We start from the raw sequence: 23,135 nt of genomic DNA on the forward strand, positions 1-23,135 counted from the left end.
GAGGAGTCAATGACAGGATGGAAATCAGAAAGTTTTTAGATCCTGCTCTGCACTTTGTTTGTTGTTCTTTTTGGTGGAGTGAGATGATAGGAGCACCAACAATGGCGGCCAAGTTTTCAAGCCAAATGGCTCGATAGTGTGACAGTTGGTAAAAGTTGCTTTTGGTGCAGTTTAGGAAATAATTTGACTCCAGACTATCTCTGACCAAGATCATCCAGCTGGAACAGGCAGAGACTGCACTGTCTGAGGGGAGCTTTAGGGGTGGATCAAATAGAAAATGTAGAAACTGGAAAGTGTTCCAGTCAATTATTCTATCCACTTTGAAACTTAGAGAGATGATCAGTATTATCTGCATTTCTCCTCCCTTTCTCTCTCATAATCAGACATGAAGTCACTCTAAATTGGAGTGCAGATGGCTGAGGGATCAGGTCAAGCTCCGTAGACAAAGATTGTAGTTCTCCAAGCAGTCTGGTCTGGGTCTACTTTATTACATTATTCTCCCTGATTTTCCTCACTATCTATTGTCCTGACCAAATACAAGCAAAGGCCAAAAAATAAAGCAGTAAGCTCCGCTGAGAAGCAACATGAAATTGAGAAGGATGCTGCCAGCACACTCCCAGGTTTAAAAGGCCGAAATGCATCAAATGTCTGAAAATTTCTAGAAGTCATCCCATCCCTCTAAGACTTAAGTAACTGTTGCATCCATCTCGGGCAGTTTGAGGCCTCCAATCATGTCTCTGCTTTTGCAGAAGATGTGGTTTTGTTGCCCTGTTTTGGCCTCCACCCCCAGCAGGAACTGGGGCAGTTTTTAGCGTGTGGTTCAGGTGAGGGACAGCCCCCCTAAGTCAGGGGTCATGGTTCTCTGCTGGAAAAGAGAGGATTGCTCCCTCCAGGTGGGGACTGAATCTTTGCCCGAGGTGAAGAGTTCAAGTAACTCAGGGCCTTGTTCACGAGTGAGGGTAGAATGGACTGTGAGATTGGCAGAAAGATTGGTGCAGAGTCTGCAGTGATGTGGGAGTTTTACCAGACCATCATGGTGAAGAAGTAGCTGAGTCTGACAGCAGAGCTTCTCATGTTCTAACCTTCTTCTGTGGACGAGAGCTTTGTGCAGCGACCCAAAGAGTGAGATCACAGACACAAGCAGCTGATTTAACCCTTTAAAGCCTGAACACACAAATTATAGCCAGAAAATTCTCATTTTTTGGAACTGAAATGTTTATTTCACTTTCTACTGAAAAAAAAAAAAAATCTAAATTTCCATAAAATTTAACATTTAGCCACCTGAGACCCGAGCTCTGGTTTGGAATAAAATTTCCTTTAAATTTATGATAGATTTGCAAAACATTTTTTTTTTTTAATCCCATAAAAGTATCCAAAATGTCCTAAAACATTCCTCAAATGTTCCAGTAAAACTTTCTGGGGAAAAAAGCCTTTACATTCAAATGACATTTTCCCCAAATTCCATGAAAAATCCAGAAATTTTAAGCCCTTTCCCCCAAAATTCAGAGCAATTTCATCCAAAATTTCCAAATCAAATTCCCAAAATTTACAAATTACCACAAAATGTCAGCAAAAATGATGAAAAATTTGCAAATTCCCCCCCAGCGTCCAAACAAATTCCCTCATATTTCCCTAAAACTTCAGGACATTTTTAATGGGAATTCCCACCCCCAATTTCTGTAAAAGTACCTTAAAAATGTTTAAGCTCATTTCAGAGTCTACAGTTGATGACCCCAAAAAGCTTGAGGAAAAATTTGTGAAGATTAAAAGCAACATTCCTCTAAATTTCCATAGAAGTACCTAAAATTTCCTAAAATCTCAGATCAATCTCTCTAAAATTAACAAGCATATCCCCAATCTTTTTTAGGAAAAAATCCTGAAATTTAAAGCAACTTTCCCCAACTTTCAAGGCACATTACTTTAATGTCTGTGGACTCCTGGATGCTCATCCGAAATATTCTTATAGCAGAATTTATTTCTTGTAATAAAGTAAGAATGTAATGTCCTCATCTGTACACGCAGGGTCTCAGGAGGATATATTTGTTGTATCTTATTTGATACATTAGGTGTTTTTGGTGACTGATAATCCACTTGAGGGCATTTATCATTTATCAGATTTTATTCAGAATTTTTTTAGTAATTTATTGATAATATTGATTAGGGTATCATAAAAGTATGTATCAAATATAATACAACAGCCTTTAAGGGGTTAATTTCCTCTAAAAGTGTCCCTTTTCAGACAAGTTGGTTCTGTTTGAAGCCAGTGCTTAATCTAGTACCAGTTCTTCATTTTTCCACAGCCAAAGAACTGGTTCTGGACCAGAAATGGTTCCAGCATAGCACCAACTCCTGCGCGCTTATGTCTTTGGCTGGAGGCAGGATTACATTTTTAAAAAATCATAGGAGATAAATAGAGGAGAGTAAGGTGCATCAAGTTTTACATCCAAATGGGTAAGTACGAAAACACAAGAGGCTGAACCCTAAGTAATTTTAACCATTGTGTCTCTCCTGGGCTTGTTGTCTTAAAAAGCTTGTAAAACATCGACCCTGTGGTGCTGTCAAGCTCTAAACATCCCTCTCTTCAGGCAATCTGAGCTTTAAGAAAAAATGTCACTGGAATTAAAAACAAAAAATTATGGGACTATAAAGGCAATAGAAAAAAGTAAACAGAAATTAAAACTCAAGATTTGTATGTGTGATACACAAGTAACAGTAACCAGTAAGACTTTTTGCACAAACTAGTTCTCCTATCTCTTGGGGACCAAAAAGTATAAAGCTGGTACAAAAATGTTCCAAATATTCACTTATTTACAAGGAAGTTATTGAGCTTCTTTATGTTAGCTTTATTTGTGCCATAGTTCAAGAAACTTCCTGTCTGCAGTGACACAGAGGAACAAATCACAGGCTTTCTGTCTCTCTTTCTCTCTATTATGAGCTATTCAGGCCTTTTTCTCCTGGTTCTAAGTGTAAAGACATGCACTGTTTGGCAAAGCATCATGTAATAGTTTGCCATTGGTTGTCACAGCATATTTGACAGCCATTTTGGGAACTCAGTGTGGTGGTTAATGCTAAGCTAGTGGAAGAAACACTCAAGAATGTTTTGAAAAATGGATAAAAAGACATTCAGTATCCGAGTCGCTGGTGTGCATTTAATCTTTTAAATACCCTGGGAAGTCACCCAAGTTCCAGACTGACCAGGATCGCCTCCTTAAGGGATGCATATGCATGGATAGTGTCATTAGAACAGCGAAACAGAGGGCTTCCAGGGGTAAAGTGAGCACATTTTATGGTTCAAAAGTTATTCAGGTTTTCATAACTTGTGTCTCTTTGTGTTGTTTTTGATAATGTTGGTCTCAGAGGGTTAAGCAAAGTTCTGCATTCAAAAAAGCACTGCTAGAATTGTTCATGGTATAACCACAATAATATGATTAGAAAGGTGAACTTTCTCATGCAGAAGAAAATGTTTGAAATAGCGTTCTTTTGTAACCTGACATGCCACATCTGGGAAACTCCCATACAAAGTGTTTTGGAGGGCAGGAATTTCCAAAAAAAAAATCTTTGAATGTAACCGGACAACTGTTCTGTCTATTGGAGCCATGATGGGTGAATCAGAGGGACAAGACAAAGTTAGGGATAGGCATTCGCATCTATGGTGGTAACCCGAGATCATCAGACAGGCGTTGGCTCAGGCTGTGAATGGGGGAGCTTGATTTAGGTAAAACTGCCAAAGCTGGTTGGTAGAAGTACATAAACATCTTTTCCACCATGGGAAGCTTTCAGTGTGGCTCTTTGCGCTCGTTTTAATAAAGACATGTGGTCCAGTTCTGATAAAACTGCTGCTTTAATTTTGCTACATCTGATTTAATGGTTGCAATACTGACAGCCATTTCAACTGGATTCCAGTACAACTAAATCCCACCTGCATCTACCTTGTTCTCCTCAAATGATGCTGATTGGTCCAAACCATTTTCATATCTGGCACAATCAGATTGGAGCTTTACAAGATGAATCTGTATGATAACAGACATGGTCAGAGTCACAGAGTCACTTCCTCTCAGCTGTTCTTTATTTCTATTTAAGTGCAGTTTTTACTTCAAGCAGATCTTTCATAGACCTCTCTTCTCTCCATTATTATATCATTTCAAACCAGTCAAGTGATGGTGATGTCATCATGGAGGTAAAGCTGCCAGTCCGAGGGAGGCAGGTAAACATGGATGACTACATCATGATGGTTGATGATGATTTTATTAAATAGCAGCTGTTTTGATTGATTTGGTTCATCAGTGTTTTTTATTGGTAATTTGAATGTGCTGTTTGTGTTTGCCTGAGGTGATTGATTTTCACTGCTGCTTGAATAAACTACTACTCCTGATAAACTACGACCACACTGCTGTATATGTATAAACACTTACATACATCTTCCTGAACCCTCCCAAGGCTCATATTAATAAAGTAACAAAAGGCCGTATTTTTATTGGAGTATCCCTCGTTGCAGAGGAGTCCTCTGAAGGAGTTGATCTCTGGAGTTAAAGGAGTAAACGGTGCTTCAGTTTGTGATGTAAGCACCAATAGAAGTGACATATGGACTCTGGCCCCCGTCCAGCTGAGTCCTTCAGCTCTTACTCGCCTCGCTGACTTTTGTCAATAACACAAACACGACTCCACCACATGAGCTCTGCCAATGATTTTATCGGCCCCAAGCGAGCCTGCAAATTTAAATCTGGAGGAAGAAAAGAAACTAGAGAAGCTGGAGACTGCTGGGTAGTTTCATTCCTGGAATACATCCTGCTGATCGGTATTAACTGCTCTTTTCAAATTATAATCTATACAGTCACATGCACCTGACTCTCTCATAGGAAAATAGACATCCTACAGCAGCGTTTATCTTTATTATTGATGATTCTCCAGGCTGTACTCAATCTAAAGTAGGCTGTCTGCTTTAGTGGCTTCAGACTAAGACCTTCTCCTTTCATATCTGCTCTCTCAAAAAGCCAAATTACGTTGTTAAACTACAAATCAAACAAGATATATACATAACACTTCTTCAACCTCTTAACCACATTATTGTGGTGGTAATATATAAAACACTCTGTTTTTGAAGGTTTACCAAAGGTAGAGGTTAGAGCAGTGTTACTCAACCCTGTTCAACCAAAGAGCCAAACTGTTGAAAAATAGCCACATCTAAGTGGTGTGTAGTGGCGAAAATGCTTTAAAATGGCAATAAAAAATAACTGAAATGTGGCAACGATGGTCAAAAAGTGGCAAAAAATGGGTGAAAAGCTGCAAAATAGGCATTAAATAGCAAATGTTGAGCGAAAAATGGCAAGAGTGGGTTAGTGGAAATAGAAATAAGTTAAAGGGGGCAAAAATGGTCACAAAGAGACAAAAAAAATGGCTGAAAAGTGACAAACATGGGTTAATGTGGCAACAAAAATAAGTTAATTTTAGCAACAATGATCAATAAAGTTGCAAAAAATGGGTTAAAGGGGGCTAAAGTGGCAAAAATGGTCAAAAAGGTGGCAAAGAATGGGTGAATAGTGACAGAAAATTAGTGAAAAGTGACTAAAATGGGCAAAAAGCAGCAAAGAGTGGCAAGGGGGGGGGGTGACAATAGCAAAATAAAAGAGCCAAAAATGGATAAAAAGTAGCAAAAAAATTTGGAAAAAGGGGCAAAAAATTGCAAATAAAGGCAACGGAAATATAAGCCTATAAGGCTTTAATCGTCAAACTTTTTCTTGGGAAGTAATATTTCAAATTAAGATGTAATAGCGCCACAAATCATCACAAAAGAGCCAAAGACTGTGTTATTTTTACTCCAGATGTAACGGCTGCACATCTCCCAAGAACTTTAACTTTTGTCTCGTCAGTCCACAGAATAATTCTCCATAAGTCTTGGGGATCATCAAGATGTTTCTTGGCGAATGTGAGATGAGCCTTTGTGTTCTTTTTTGTCAGCAGTGGTAATTTTAGTTGGTTGCCCGCTCCTGAGGAGATTCACCGCTGTTCCCAGTTTTCTCCATTTGTGGATAACGGCTCTGACTGTGGTTTGCTGGAGTCCCAAAGCCTTGGAGATCTTGTAGCCTACTTCACTTTGTCTGACAGCTTCTATTTAAGTGGTTTCTTCATTTAACAAATCTGGTGGTATTCAGGCCCGGGTGTGGCCAGTGAAATTGAACTCAGCTTTCCAAGAACTGTTGTTAATCACAGTTAACTCATGATTTAACAAGGGGGCAATTACTTACTACACATAGGCTGGATAGGTTTTTTTTTTGTTTTGTTTTGTTTTGTTTTGTTTTTTTTAAGGTTTATTTTTGGGCATTTTTGTGCCTTCATTAGATAGAGGAGGACAGTGGATAGAGTTGGAAACAGGGTCAAGAGTGGGGGAGAGACATGCGGTAAAGGGCCTCAGGCCAGATTCGAACCCGGGCCGCCCGTGTACATGGGGAGCACCTTTAAACACTAGGCCACCTGCTACCCAGGTTTGGATTTTTTTAACCCTTAAAAACCATAAAATCATCATTTAATCGCTGCATTTCATAATTACTTGGGTTGTCTCTCTGAGATATCAAAATTGGTTTGATGATCCCAAACATTCAAGTGTGATAAATATGCAAAAAAAAAAAAAAAAAAAATCAAGAACCAGAAAGGGGGCAAATACTTTGTCACAGCACTGTACAAGCAATGTAAAAGTACAGGGTGGGTCATTTCATGAATGTGACAAACATGGTCAAACACTACAGTAGTTGGGAAATAATAAAGCAAGTTTAGCTGTTTCTTTGTGAAGAATTGTTTATATAAAGGATTGTTTATGGAGCACAGGCCCTCACAGCCAGAGATCCTGCTACTATAAGTCAGAAGAGTAAACCATTGTCTGCTGTCAGAGCGATCATGGAGCCTGACAGATGATTGAATGTCAGCTGTAGCTCTGACCAGGTTACACAGGCCTGTAGGCTCATCCTGTCAGAGGTTTATCTCCGTCTTAAACTCTTTATTTTTCAGATATAAAGGTGCCTCTGCCCTGCACACATTCATTATCTTACATATTGACACTGCGGTATTTGTGGCTTTGCTGTGACACATAAACGTGTCCTTTCTGTGTCGGATATAAAAGAGGAGCAGCGGCTTTATTGTAGCCTGGGGATCCTTCCAGTTAACAGCCCCTGAAAGTGTTTGCAGGGTGAAGCTGGAGCACACGGGGTTAAGGAGGATACCCCCCCGCCCCAATTCTTGATCTCCTCCTTCCAATTCAATGAGCCTTGTGTCCATCTCTTTGCCCACAATCCTCTAAATCTCTGCAGTGACACGGCTGTTTGGACAGAGGCAGCTGGAGAAGAATCAGACCAGTGAGGGTAAGAAACTCTCTAAATCACGTATCCTGATCATCCATGTGGATTCTTGCTCTGTTAATGTACGTGGGCGTGTGCTTTGTGTTTGTAAGCATGCACAGTGTTTAAAAGTCTGTGCTGATGCGTGGGTTCCTCTATATGTGTGCCTCTGTAGATCTGCAGGAGGATGATGGGATATTTCATTGCTGTTTGCACTGGTATGGTCTTCTCCAGCAGCTCATGACTGCCACCAGTTGTCAGAGAGCTGTAACTACAGGCAGAGACCAGTGTTTGTACTGCAGACTGTTCAGTTCAGAGAGCTCCACAGGGACTCTGCTTATAGTGATGACAAGACTCAGGGTTCAGATCTAAAGTTCAGGGTTTCACTGGAGGATTTAACTTTACGACTGTTGACAGAATAGTTAAGCTATTGTACATTTTTAGTGAATTTAGATCCATGTATCAGATGAAATTAGAGAGAAAACAGATTGTGCATGACAAGTATTTGTATGTATTAACAATTTCAATGAATTATAATAATGAATAATATCATTTAATTATTTTATAGCTGCAAAGGGTGGACCAACATCATATTAAACCCTATGGATTCATAATGGGATGTCACTTAAGTTTATATGCGAGTCAAGGCAGGTGAGCAAATACTTTTGGCAATATAGCGTAACTCACACCAAGAACTTTTTACAGGACCACAGTCCCAATTCATATGCATGAGTCCATCTGTGCACAAAGTGCGGTTTGGAGATGATATGCTCTTCATGTAGGCCTTCCTTGGAGTCAGGTTAGTCCTATGAATGTAATTAAAATACGTAGATATGTTGGTGTCTGTTAAAACAATGTAATACTAACAAATGAAATACTGGCACAGAATAAATGTACCTTGGAAAAAGAGATAACCTGAATCAAAGAAAGCCACTTCATAGCTAAGAAAAGAAGAGAAAACATAGCACCTTTCCCTTTTTCAAGGATTTCATTTCAACCAAGGTGATCAAATCTAGGTAACTTGTCAGCCTCCCTCTTCATCCCGTAGGTTCTGAGTATGGAGAAAAGGCTCCGCCTCTGACTGTGTCCTGAATCAGTGATGTTCCGATACACGAGACTTCAGCCTGGACTTTATGTACATTTTTGAGCAACGTAATATATTTATGATTTATGAAGAGTTGTAGTCATTCTGTGTATAGTCCAGAGGTGGGGAACTGGTGGTCCGGGGGCTGCAAATGGCCCTCCACCTTACTCATTGTGGCCTCCAAGTAAATTTCTCCCATCAATAAATTATAAACTTGGAAAAAATATGACAAAATCTGCCATGAATGTATGAAAATAAAAACATATCTTTAATTTCTGATTATTGGTTTATGTTAAGCTCTAAAATAGAAATATAAATAAATTATATTATAAACAAAATTTAAAATCATGTTCACTGCAAAAATTGTGAAAGCAGTTAAAAAAGTGGTAAAAATGGTGAAAAGACATACAAAAAAGGCAAAAATCAGATAAAAGTGGCAAAAAGGTGCAAAATGGGTGGCTGAAGTTTTGAAAATGTTTAAACGTGGCAAAAATTGGTTAAACATGTAAACAAATAGGGCAAAATGGTCAGAAAAAATGCTGAAAAGGGGTTGAAATATGGCATGAATCAATAATTTGAACATCAGAATCCAATAATAGCTAGACACACTTTTCAGCCCCAAAATGGGGCAACTGTTAGCCAGGATGCTAGCATCAATAGTACTGAGCCAACACACATTGATATTGTTAGTTAATCACAGCTGGGAAGAGCTCATTCTCTGTGTTTTTTTAGGGGCCTGATGCAAAGTAATGTGAAAAAACATTTCCCTATTCTAGGGGTGTAACGGTATCTGCATTTATAACGAAGGCTCACAGTTTGGTGCATGCTGTCACACAGCAAAGACGTCCAAATTGAGATAAAAGGCAAAAATAGATGGCGGGATAACTCGCCTATGAGATGGCAGTGATGCTTGTTACTGAGTGTTCACCGCTATTAAACCAATGAACAGGCACAAGAAAACACATGAAAAAGAAAAACTGGCTTCAGCAGCAGGAGCAGAGCTGTGAGACCTGCGGGCTTCTTCCCTCAGCTTCACTGCGCTGTTTTTAAAAAGTCTTGTTGGACCTCATCTGTCCTGCAATGACAGCTGGGATTGGCTCCAGACCCCCACACCCCTCACAGAAACAGGATAAAGATGGATACCACCCAAACCAACGTTCACCCAGAGTCATGGTCTTGGAGCAGTGACCAAAAGAATCAGATCATGACTAGAAGCTGCTTAATGAGGTCTGAGACGTGGAGAGGGAGCTCTGAGTAAAGCAGCTGCTCCCCCCGTCAGAAGGAGCCCTCTGAGGAGGCTTGGACTGGGATGGATCCTGGACGACTTCAAGTTTTCTGGGCACATCCAACTGGGATGATACCCCTGGGTGGACTGAGCACACCCTGAGGTGTCACATATCTGCCAACACCTCAGAATCTCCCAGGAAGAGCTGGGGAGCCACGCCTGGTAGGAGGGCATGGGGATTATCTTACTGTCACTAAAGCAGGAGGAAAGGGGCAGAAGGATGGATGGAATCTGGATCCTATCGGCCGCTAAATGAAGTGGTTTCATGTCCTCCTCTGCTCACCAGTACGCCCCCTCTACACATGAATACAGAAAATGCCATGAAGCATCCATGTTAAGTCAAAAACTGTCATCATAGCATCAGACTCTATCACTTTATTTTTTTATGTCATGCCTTATCCTGCAGGGAACGTCTCCTAAAGGTGCACAGGTTAACATGAAAGTCCTGAAGACGTGCAGGCAGGATGTCCTGAAATTTTTCACAGGTTATCAGAAGCTCATGTGTAAAAAAAAAAAAAAAAAAGGCTATTGTCAGCACACTGTGTGCTCTGCTCTCCTTCAGGATGATTCCCCTCAGCCGTCCGTCTGTGTGAGAGACGTTCCCGTCTGTTTAAACCTCTGTCTGACTGATCTGAGCTCCCTGATGCTCACACCGCTGTGATCACATGAATCACAGCTGAAGATTCAACCCTCCACGCTGTTTGTTTCTCTCCGAAGAAGAAAGGAGAGCCTTTATCAAAGAACACAGAGACGAAGAGGAGAGATGATCGGAGATGCTCAAAGTTGAACATTTACATTTAAAGAAGGGAAAGCTTTTGGTGTTATCTGTAGTTCATTTGACAAAGGGAGATTAAAGATAACTAAAACTTTTCAGAATAGTTTATTTCAAGGTACAATAGGTTGATTTTTTATGCTGAAATGTCTGAATAATTAAAACAAACCTATGCTACACATTTTTAGTTGAGTTATCACTGAATCTCAGATATTTTCAAGTTTCCAAATTCAGAGGAATCCTTCACTTCTGTAGTTTTAACGGACCATATCTCTTCCACCATGACAGACATGGTTTGCATTCCCTTGAAAACTCTCTTTTTTCTACTGTTTTCTAGGTTTTGCACTCTCCTATCTCGGGCTAGGGTGTCCTGACTCTTGTTGGAGTAGAGGGGGTGAAGCCCTCAGGGTATCAGAGCAGTTGGCAGCAAGAAAGATGCACTCTTGAGCTGTATCTTGGACTTGTAGTGTTTTTCACAATCAAGCTGACAACATATGTTGTACCTAAAGGAAAGCAAAGAAGATGGATGGTCCAGGACACCTTTGAGAGAAAGAACGGGAAATTTCTATCAAGATAAACCCAAAAGAAGGTGAAAAGAAGTCTTCAGTCTCAGCTACAACTCCTGGCTAGCTTAAAAGCTAACAACAACTGCCAGTAACTGCAACAGAACACTGCCTGATCAACAGGAGGCTAATGAATGCTACCTATTGAGGTAGTATGGGGCTGTCGTATGAACGCAGCGGCCCGGCGCTCCATAACTAGCAGCAAAACAAAGCCCTACATTCACTCCAGAACTGACGGCGTGTCCATGGAGCTTACATCATTCCCGACGGAGACTCAGAGACTGAAAGGAGGAGGACGCAGAGCAGCACGACACCTCCAGCCAATAGGGAGGAGGCAGAGATGGCGTTGTGCGAGAAGGTGGAAGCGGGACAAACAAGCTGGGCTGCAGGCAAGGCTAAGAGCGACCCCACACAAACCTGTCATACCAGGCTTCTTTCTTCCGGGGGCCCGCTCCCTCGCCAAGCAGGATGGATGACGTGAAGCTGCAAAATTCTAACCACCGCAATTTCGTTGTGTTTTTACAATGCAATGGCAATAAATGACTATCTATCTATCTATCCATCTATCTATCTATCTATCTATCTATCTATCTATCTATCTATCTATCTATCTATCTATCTATCTATCTATCTATCTATCTATCTATCTGGCCCTCAAAATAAAGTTTGTTCCTGAAGAACGTTTACCATAATTAATCAAAAATCATTGACTATATGTGTGCAAACATCTGCCATAGCTTCGCTAACAAGAATTGAAAATTACAACTCAGTCTCAGTTTTGAATTGGGGTTATACAATAACCATTGAATATCTCCATTTAATGTTGTTTCAGTGCTTTTTTTCATTTATGTATTGTGACTTTAATGAGACTGGATAAGAAACAGCTGTGGACATATCCTGGATCCTCTATTTCTGCAATAGCAGTTTGTTCCTTTTTTACACACTTATTGCATTATTATAATTATTTATTTATTTATGTATGTTTAATTATTATTTTTATTGTGTGCAATTTAGGTCTTTGGAATCTGCTTTGATATCCTTCCGCTTACAAAAATAATAAGTTATTAACTGTTTAAAAATGTAAAAATGAGACAATCTTTATAAAGAATACTGAATATGTCAGTATACAGCAGCTTTATACACAGGAAACCTGTGTACACGTGCCAGAGTCAGCCATCCTTATTATGTAAACATGTTCTGTGTTATAATTAGCAGGTACAGTGGATGTTTGTGTTTCATAGCAGAGAAATAGTTCCTGACAGTGAATGTAAGCTGCTAAACGCTCATTAGTGTGACTGACTGAGGGAATAAACTTCTTGTCTCTGTTTCATTTACCATAAACTGTAATTAAAAAAATGCAATAATGTTGACAGGATCCTGCATCTATTATGCATTTGATCTTGTTTGCCATCATCTCTCATCGAAATCTCGCACATTTTTTTTCATGTACAACACGTTTCTAAAGAGTACCTGGTTTACAGATACTTCTGCAGCTCACTGACGTAAAGATGTCTCAGTGTTGGAATCAAAAGTTTTAAGAAAGTTTCTGGAGGAGAGTAGAGACAGCACAAGCTGTTAGCACACAGATCTCCACCTGCAGGACTGTTTGGTTGCGAGTTCTGTGCTGTTTCCTATTTGTGCACCGTTGGACATTAAATCAGTGTTTCTGTGATATCCTGTGCCCTCATGCGTTGGTAATGGCATGTTTACAAAGGCTCTGACATCCTTAAGTATAATAGGAGAAATTGTATTGATAGAAACCAGACAAAGCAAAACTGCTGTTCACTTTCAGGATCTTTGTCCTTTCCTTGTGAATGTTGAGGCCTACGTGTGAGGAGGTGTCAGCTAGTATCGTTCCTTACTCTAGTTGGGAAGTATCATAGAAAAACAGGGTGGAACAGATGAGGCGCCAAAGCAAGAATTGGAAAAGGGTAGCGTTTGCTCAGTTAAAAACATTTGGAGCTCCAGAGAGAGCTCTGACCTTCATCAATGAGTTGTCAGCTGTAAAAGTAACAAGTGTGATTTAAATCCTCAGTAACTGTAGTAGCTTTAATGATTTTATAAAGAAATGCTACTAGCTACCATAAAATGTAACAGAATTACTGAACTGCATTATACTGAACACACTATGATCTATTTTTCTATTTTTATCTATTTTCCCTCCAGCATAAATGGTTGGTTGAGCTGTCTTTGTGTGCTCTACAACACAATACGTGTTAAACCAATGATAATAGTATTGGTACGCATTAACCCCCCACCACGGCGTGCAGGTCCTGTTAGAGTCATCATACTTCACAGTGGTTTGCATGCATTGATTGCAGAAATTCTGAAACAAGTTAGAGTTCCTGTAAACTTGAGTTTAAATCCCAGAATAACCCCACATGCAGCAGTTTAATGTTTCTCTCTATAATCTATCCCATTGTTACTGTTGCCCTGGAGCCTGCAGCTCTCTGACTTTAACGCCATCACCTGACCTCTGCACACTAACCTGCTGTTTCCTCCTACATACTGTAACACTGAGCACCAGAATAGAGCGCTTTGTCGGTCCGCCCTTATCTTATCTGGGGCTCAGTGTGAATTAGTTGCCTCTGGCAGCAGTTCAAAGCATCCTCGACTTGGATTCAGACGGAGCGAGCTCTTAGTATTTCAGTGTTTTGATGGCTGTGTGGGGTCAGGGCCCTCGTCTGCTGCTTTGTCTCTTCATCTTTGACCAGCGGTGGGTGGTATGACTCACCGTAGCGTTTTCTCTGCACCCATCAAATAAACAAAAACAATTCACACGTACTCCTACCTTTGGCTCCATGTGCTTCAGGTATCACCTATTCACATGCAAATGGTTTAAACCATATCAAAATAACCGTATGACACTTTAATGACATTCAGAGAGGCTCGTTACGGATCATTCATTCAGCACAGCTTTAAAGGCAGTTCACATGCTATTGATAAGAAAAAACCTGAAGAGGTCAAATTTTCACCTTTTTAACAATAGATGGAGCAAATGTATGAACGGTTTGCACCTTTAGTATTGGAAGCATTTTTTTTTTATTGTTCATAAAAAAGGCTTTTTGCTATATTTCCATTTAAGGTCAAGCAATAACATGAAAGTCCTGCAGTTTAACCTTGAAAACTAGAGTGATTTAAACTTACAGAAAACAGGTTAAAGGAGTACAAAAACAGAGAGGACTATCAACTTTATGGTTGCTTTCTTGAGTTTTTTACCTCTATGCCATTATCACAAGACAAAAATGCTGGTTTACTTGTGAAAATCAACTCACTTCTCAGGCTCTAGGATTACTGAATCAAACTTACAACAGAGCAGACAGCACTGGCATCTTAAGGCAGTGAAGGTCTCAGGGTGTTTGAGGTACAGGGGTGATAATAATAAAAGGGCTCCTGCTGTATGCTGTAAGGCAGCAGTGCACAAGCTTTGTCAGTTTGCCTACTTGGAGGCACATTTTCAAATGTTGCACACTTAAAAAGGCCCAAGAGGGCATATGAACACATTTTGCCCACTAAGAGGGCATCAAAGTTTTTTTTATCTAATTCTGGCCATCACAAAGGCAGGTAAGTAGGCACTTTGTCAGATTTGGCAAACTTTAAAGGCACTAAAGAGGGCACTTTGTCAAATTTTACCCCCTTAGACAGCACCAAATTAATCATTTTGTCTACTTAGACGGCAAAAAAGAGGGCAGAATATCAGATTTTGTCCACAAAGAGGGCACCAAAGAGAGCACTAATCAAATTCTACCCAACAAGAGGGCCTCAGGCATTTTACAAAATTTTGGCTCATTAGAAAAGCACCAAAGAAGGCACTCTGTCAAATTTCAACCTACTTTAAAGGGGACATATTTTACCCCTTTAAGACAAGTTTATATTGGTCTCAGAGGTCCCCAAAACATGCCTGTGAAGTTTGTTGATGAAAAAACACTGCAGTATAGGATTTTTGCATGTCTAAAAACCCCTCTGTTTCAGCCCTGCTCAGAATGAGCTGTTTCTGTTTCTGTAGCTTTAAATGTTACTGAGCTGTCTGACTCCGCCCCTGACCACACCCTCTCTCAGGAAATGGATTTGGTACTCCTGATGTTACAATGTTACAGACACCTTTATCAAAAGTTAAAGAAGTGGTGAATACTTAAACATTTGTGTCAGATGTACACTGAGGTATCTGACTGATTTATGATAAAACACATCAGTGCTGGTGATATTTCTGACATTTACTCCAAACTGATAAAAATCTGCATTTTATGACTTTTAATTAGCTCAAAGGGCTTATGTGACGTAGAAACCCACCATTGGTAGGCTCCTACAACACAAATTCTATATAAACGTTAAAGCGTTATCGCCTCTAACTGGCTTTCCCATTTAGAAACCACTCCCATCCTCTCCTGCACTGCTTTGGCTCTGAGAGCTCTGGCTTTAGTAATGCCAGTGCTGAAGCCAACAGCCCAAACAGGTAGTGCTCAGGACCACCATGGTCTACCACCACACTATAGCCTGCTTCAGGGGACTCTGGAGGGGAAAAAATCCTCCACCTTTAAAGATCGCTCTGAGGCAGCAGTGCTGCTGGACTCTGTGTCACTTTCTGGCAAGGGGAGTCACTGTCACTCCTAACCTGGCACACCAGATGGATTTGATAGTTAGTGAGAAACACAGAACAGCTTATCCATCTGCTTTCCAGTGTTACGCCACTCATGTTTCATCTGGGAAACCCCGTCCTTTGAAAAAAAAAAAAAAAACTGCCCACTTTCTGTGCATTTTTTGAAATCCTGAAGTGGGCGGGGGTTCACTTACACTTTGAAGACCTGACTGGGATTCGAAGCATCAAGCTCCGGCAGCTGAGAGGGAGATCAGTAGCGGAGGGCCGAACTTTCTTCCAGGGCCAACCAAACCTGGGGGCGGGGCTACCTCCCCACATGAGGTCATGAGAGGAAAATCTGAGAACGGCTTGTTTCAGCACACATTTTCTGAAAGGTGGAGAAAGAGAGGGTGGAAGGGAATGGATTTTTCTGGTATTTTAGGGGATTGTTGAAAGGCCAGGGTCATATATTTTAGTCAGAAAACTGTGAAAAAAAGTGATTTTTGCATTATGTCCCCTTGAAAGGCACCAACTTTGTCAAATTTGGCCCATTAGAAAGCACAAAATGTGTAAATGTTGTCTACTTAGAAGGCACCAAAGAGGGCACTTATTAAATTCTGCCCACCAAGAAGGCACATTGTCAAATTTGGCCGACTAAGAAAGGGCAGAAATTAATCATTATCACAGGACAGTGGAATAAAATAAAATGCATGGATGTGTGTCCTCTTGCATGAAAGTGATCAACTGAAAACAGAGTTAAGTTCTGGTTCAGACAATTTTCTTAACAAGCATGTTACAACAGATCTGACAAAACCACTATAAATGCTAGGGATGCAAAATATGTTTCAGAACAGATAAAACATCAGTGAAATTGACAAATATATAATTTTATTATCCTAATAAGAAAAAAGGAACGAATGAAATCTGCCAATAATAAAGATATTCATTAACTTCTGCATAATGCTACACATTTCCAGCTTTGAGCACTGAAATCATTCTAAACTCAATCTTTAGACTCACACCTAAGACATAAAAATCCTAAACAATCACAAAGCTGCCACAGGTTGTTGTTTTTTCCAACAATGTCTGTAGAATGGAAACATCAGTGAGCTGTAGGAAGAAACGACATGAAGCGATCTAATGATTCTGGCTAAATGAAAGTACTCTCAGCTCTGCATGACCTTGGCCCTCTGCAGAATGGAGACACATTTTAGATGCTCAAAAAGCAGCAGCATATTTTACACACTGTACTATGATGCAATAAATAGTAATGAAAAGAAAAGGTCTCCACTTCAGGACGCTTTTATTTCCAGAGCTGAAAAATGGCCGTCTGTATCAGAGAAGGAGACGGGGGACAGACCGGAGAGATGGCGGAGGTCAGGAGGGAGCATCCAGCTGTAGGTGCATGTGAGTCAATAGGGAATGGCAGAGAGGAGAGGCGAAGAGGAGGTGAGGGAGATGAATAGAGAGGGATAGAAAGAGAGGCAGAGAGGAGTGGGGAAAGAAAAATCAATAAAGTCATCAAACATGAATTGCGCGCTGAAATGACTTCTTAAGTCCCATCAGGAAGGCGGCTGGGAGGTGAAATGCAGTGAGGAACCTCTTCGCTGACTTCTATGTGTCCTTCAGCAGCACTGACTCAATCACTGAAGTAACTTCTGCAGCACGCCCACAGGACGCCTCTGCAGAGACGCCTCTGATACCGTTTAGACAAGGCATTAAAAGCTTTTTATATCTGTTCAGGACATTCGCATTCCAAACGGTAATCTTAAATGCTTTGTTTGGACACATCTCATTACATACTGAAAGTGCTTTGATATCTGATAGCTCAGACTCAGTGGCGTAGTGATACCTGCAGAATGGGGTACTCTACATTGTTGCTGCAAATTCTTTAGTGAGCCATTGAAGAAAGCATCATTGACCTGTGTTTTATACTGCTGTTGCATGCTTTAACTACACCACAAAGTCTGCTTCACTGACTTCATGTTATCAGGATCATTATGAAACTATGATGAGTGAAGCAAACTGATAGAAAGGGGTGCTGCCTGCTCCATTTGCATCAACAGATATCTCAGAGAACTGCAAAGTATTGCCTGCCCAACTCTACCTCAGATTGTTATACCCTGATTTTCTGACAAGTGCCGGGTAATTAGCGTCTCCAAATCATAAAAATTAAGACTCTTGTTTTCTAGTGTGGTAAATGCAGTGCATTCACCCTCTCATTAAAGCACAGCAATGCACGAACGAGCTGAATGTTCATATTCTTTGTGAACAGTGAGTTAGACAAAATGAAGATACAGTATCTCCAACTGAACTCTGAACAAGCGTTCAAGCTCTGTGAAGAACAGAGCTGAAAAGCTCTGATTCAGTGTCTGCATCCTGTCTATCAATAAGCCCCTCATCAGAATAAAAGTCATGGTACACTTGGAGGAAAAAAACTTTAAAGTAAAAGCACATTCTGCTTTTTTTAGATTACAAGACTTACTCCATTTGTAAACAATGCTTTTATACTGAAGTTGTCTCTGAGGCAGTTGTCTCATTCTTGAAGTAACTTTTGCCAAATTGTACGGATCTTCCCTCAAGTCCTTGTCAAACTCTCTTCACAAAATTTAGGAAAGCTGATGAACTCCAGTGCCAGTTTTGGTTTTTCAATGTCAGTCTCAGTCTTACTATTTAGGTTAAATGCCTTTCAGTGTTTAGTCAGGGCTGCATGGCGGCGCAGGGGTTAGTGCTGTTACCTCACAGCAAGAAGGTTCCTGGTTCACTTCCCGCTCATGTCCTCTCTGTGCGGAGTTTGCGTGTTCTCCCTGTGCATGTGTGGGTTTTCTCTTGCTTTCTCCAACCCCCAAAACATGCTCATTTAGTTAACTGGTGACTCAAAATTGGTGTCAATGTGAGCATGCCTGGTTGTTTGTCTCTATATATGAGCCCTGGGATTGAGCGGCAACCAGTCCAGGGTGTACCCTGCCTCTCACCCAATGACAGCTGGGGTAGGCTCCAGCCCCCCTGCGACCACCAACGGAATAAGCGGTATAGAAATGATTGGATGTATAGTTTTAGTCCATCAAAGTCCTCACATTTTAGTCTTTACTTTTAGTCAAGCATTTATTCTCTTGCCTTAATCAGGTACCAAGTCATGGTAGTGTTCTGCCCTGCAAAACCTGGGTTCCTTGCTTTCTATGGCTGAGAGGCAGAACAGCTACAGCTGCATCGTGTTTTGAAAGATTTACCCACAGTGGAGAAAAATAATCTATTTTAAACATCTGATGAAAACTAAATTACATTCTAGTCTAGTTTATTTAGGATCTTAATAAAACTAAACTGACTTTTTTTTTCCTTTTGGTTATCACAGATCTATTTTTGGCTAGTCTTTGTCTGGTCTTTCTCATAGAAAAAGGCTAGTTTTAGTCAATGAAATAAACACTGTTGCACTCATAATTCTGGATATTTAAACCATCATATTATAGATGATATTTATTCATTGCCAACTCTTGCAGTGTTTTTTGTACCTACATGTTTGTTGAGTTGTTTTTAAATATGACAAAGATTATATTCCTCAGACCAGTACAGTAAATTATCTACCATTGTAAGGTATTTCATAAATTCTATTGACATGTATTGATAATTTAGCATGGCCAGCCTGTGGCATAGGCAGTATAGTCAAATGCTACAGGTGCCACACACTCTAGGGGGCGCCAGCATGAGCCCAGAAGATGTTAATGAAGCCGCAAATGTAAAAAACAACAGGACAGTCAATATTTCCACTCATCACCCCCCTGCTTTACTCTGCATCTCTCTCTCTCTTCTGTCCTACTCACTCTCTCTCGCCCAGTCTCCCATCAAATGCATGCTTAGGGCACTTTCCAGCTTTTGTCCATTGGTTTCAAACCACACTGAGGCCCTTCCCTCCTGCGCTGGCTTGCTTTCACACTAGAAACATCCAACCATGCCCGAGTCCACTTGCGTATGTTTCCAGTCTGATACAACAGGTGGTGGTATGCATGTAGCTGGTTTACAAACCCGCCAAGGGGGAGAGAGAAGAAGTTACCATGGCAAACACGGGGTCATGACCTGAGCAAAGATTGTTTTAGTTTAAACCTGGCAAAAAAGTCCATCCTGCCACCATGGAAGTTTCTTAAATCATTTTTTAAGATGCCCACAATATCGCTCTTCAGATCTATGTGCAGTTCAGAGGATTAAATGGGCTCGTACTGTGCAGATAAAGCAGTTTATGAGGTGGCAGGAGACTTTCATTGCCTTTGCATCTCATCTCACTGAGTCCATCTTGTGTTCATCTTTAAGGTGAGTCATAACAGTCCGTCCCCTGACTTGATTCTGATGATTCCCATCTGTCATTGAGGAAAAATGTGAACAAATGATGATGTCATGAAGCCGATATGACACTGTGTCCTGTAACCGAGTGTTGCTGCATTCATATCTCATCCGAACCATGCAAGAGTCCACTTGAATGCCTCCCCAAGTGGGTCCTGGCCCTGAGCATGGTTCATTTGTATTCACACTGACCACAAGGACCCTGACTTTGGGCTGAATTGCACCCAGATCCAGGTATAGTCTAAAAGCCACCTTAATCTCACAGTTCAAAGACACGGCGGGCGGAGTGAAGATTTCAGAGTCTAGACATCGACTGGAAATGATCAACAAGGTGTCCTCTGATTGTTACAAAACAGCATGCAAGTAATAAAAATAGAGCAGAGGAACTCTGAGAAAATTGATATTGACATTACTGAGTCAGCGTTTCCTCATCACAATCATTTGCATTAATATTAAATATGCAGTTATATGATTTGCAGATGCTGAAGAGAGACGGGATGAGAGGTTACCAGGCAGGTCTGATCAAACTGTCTGAAAATGAGTGATTACAGAGAGCATGTTGCAGTAGGACTCGGTGTTGGTGTCATGGTGTAAACGCATACCCTTTTTCCTCCAACACTCATTTGCCTAAATGTTTAATGATAGGAGATGTGCAGCTAATTGTGCATGAATTTAATGTTTTCTGAATGAAATGGCATCAAAATAGAGTTTTTTCTCTCTCAAAAATACCCTCTATATCCTCTTAACCCAAAACTATAATGTATTATGTTTTGGGAAAATAAGAAAAAGTATTTGGAAAAAGTATGTTCCCCCTTTCTGATCCCTGATTTTTTGCCTTAAATGTTTCAGATCATCAAACAAATTTTAATTTCTCACAAAGGTAATGCAAGTAAATACAAATTGTAGTTTCTAAATGATGATTTTATTTATTAAGGGGGAAAAAACAAACCTATCTGGCCCTATGTGAAAAAGTAACCCCCTCCCCCCATTAAATCATGATTTCACTATGATTTCACTTTCCAGTTCTTGGAAAGCTGAGTTCAGTTTCACTGGCCACACCCAGGCCTGATTACCACCAGATTTGTTGAATGAAGAAATCCCTTAAATAGAAGCTGTCAGACAAAGTGAAGTAGTCTACAAGATCTCAGAAAGAAACATTTCATGCCCAGATCCAAAGAAATTCAAGAACAAATGAGAAAAAAAGTGATAAATCTATCAGTCTGGAAAAGGTTACAAAGCCATTTCCAAGGCTCTAGGACTCCATTGAACCACGATCAGAGCCATTATCCACAAATGGAGAAAACTGGGAACAGTGGTGAACCTTCCCAGGAGTGGTCGGACGACCAAAATGACTCCAAGAGTGCAACGAAGACTCATCCAGGAGGTCACAAAATAACCGAGAACGACATCCAAAGACCTGCAGGCCTCACTAGCCTTAGTTAAGAAGAAAGCAAAAAAGCAAAATTAAGGTTTTGGAGTGGCCAAGTCAAAGTCCAGACTTAAATCCAACTGAAATGCTGTGGTGTGACCTTTAAAAGGCAGTCCATGCTGGAAAACCCTCCAATATGGCTGATTTAAAACAATTCTGCAAGAAGAGTGGGCCAAAATTCCTCCACAGCAATGAGAAAGACTCATCACCAGTTACCACAAACTCTTGATTTCAGTTATTGCTGCCAAGGGTGGCACAACCAGTTATTAGGTTCAGGGGGAAATTACTTTTTCACACAGGGCCAGATAGGTTTTGATTTCTCCCCTCTGTAAATAAAATCATCATTTAGAAACTGCATTTTGTATTAATTTGGGTTGTCGTTGTGAAATATTAAAATTGGTTTGATGATCGATACATATAAGTGTTTTGAATATGCAAAAAAATCAGGAATCACAAAGGGGGCAAATACTTTTTCACTGTATATTGGTAGGCCTAGTAGAGGAATTCTTTATTAACCTCACTCGTATCATTATTTTGGTGTATTTTTAAACTTTACTGGTATTTTCTAATGTCTTCAAGGGTCTTTTTACTGTAGCTCATGTTTTTTGTGTTGAATCCAGTGCCATTTGTCATTCTGCTCATCCTGTCATTTCCTTTCCTTCCTCTCCGTCACATTCTGGCCTCTCCATGGCTCTTCTGCAGGGTTAGTGTATTGCTTTGAGTGTCCAGGGGGCCCTGTGTTTGCTTGAGGGCCAAAGTCATCATTTCTGTTGGAACTGGGTCCGTGCCTTTGGGGTTGTGGGGCTTGCTGGCAGCGATGGGCTGGTCCTCGCCGCTTCACACAAGTGCTGAATGCTGACAGGAATGGGCTGTTGAAGGGTTCACGCTCCAAATGAGGTCGCAGCGCCTCAGCCGTTCAGCTGGCACTCAGACAGCGGCGCTCTCATTCTCATTCATCCCTCAGCTTTCAGTACAGGCGGCCATTGTTGACCAGCCTAATAGCTTTCTCACAGAGCCGAGGGTTCGTCTTTGATGAGTCAATAAAAACACTTTGCATCGTCAAACAAGCCGAGCCAAAATCTCATCAGGGACATGGAGAATCACATTATGTCTGTTCTGCATTGTGCTGCAGCCCTGTTATCTCATTCACCTGCCCTTTGACATCCTGGTGCCTGAATACTGTGACTAACATAAAGCAGCAGATTCACACTGATAACTGTCTCATCATCATGAGTCAGCTCCATTTAAACAGTCATCCATGTCTCATCATTCAGCCTCAATTCCAAAAAAGCTGGGGCGCTGTTTAAAATGTAAATAACAAGACTAGATTAAAACCTAGTATGTGGCTGAGAGCAGCTATCTGGGATGCCTGCTGAAATGATTTAGTCATTACTGTTATTTTTTTTAACCAAATTTATCATGGCAACTTAAATGTGTAGTTGCATGCTGTCCTCTCTCTCTGTCTCTCCTATAATAAAGCTTTTCTCTGTGTACATATGAAACACTACAGAGACATGTGTCAGACTTCACTGATAGAGACACTGAGTCACAGACACTGAGTCACTTGAATTTTGAAAAAGTTATAGGACTCTAAAGACAAAATAAAAAACAAATTGGAATTGGACACTCAAAGATTTTTGTTGATGACACAGAGTAAACAATAGTGACTGAGCATTTTCTTTGCACAGACCTGTTCTCCCATCTCTTGGGGACAAAACAGTGAAAAAATAAACATTCTGTGACAAAAGATTTTTAAAATATCTGCATAT

This window comes from Cheilinus undulatus, linkage group 8 (genome assembly GCF_018320785.1).
Source record: "Cheilinus undulatus linkage group 8, ASM1832078v1, whole genome shotgun sequence".
NCBI classification, from domain to species: Eukaryota; Metazoa; Chordata; class Actinopteri; order Labriformes; family Labridae; genus Cheilinus; species Cheilinus undulatus.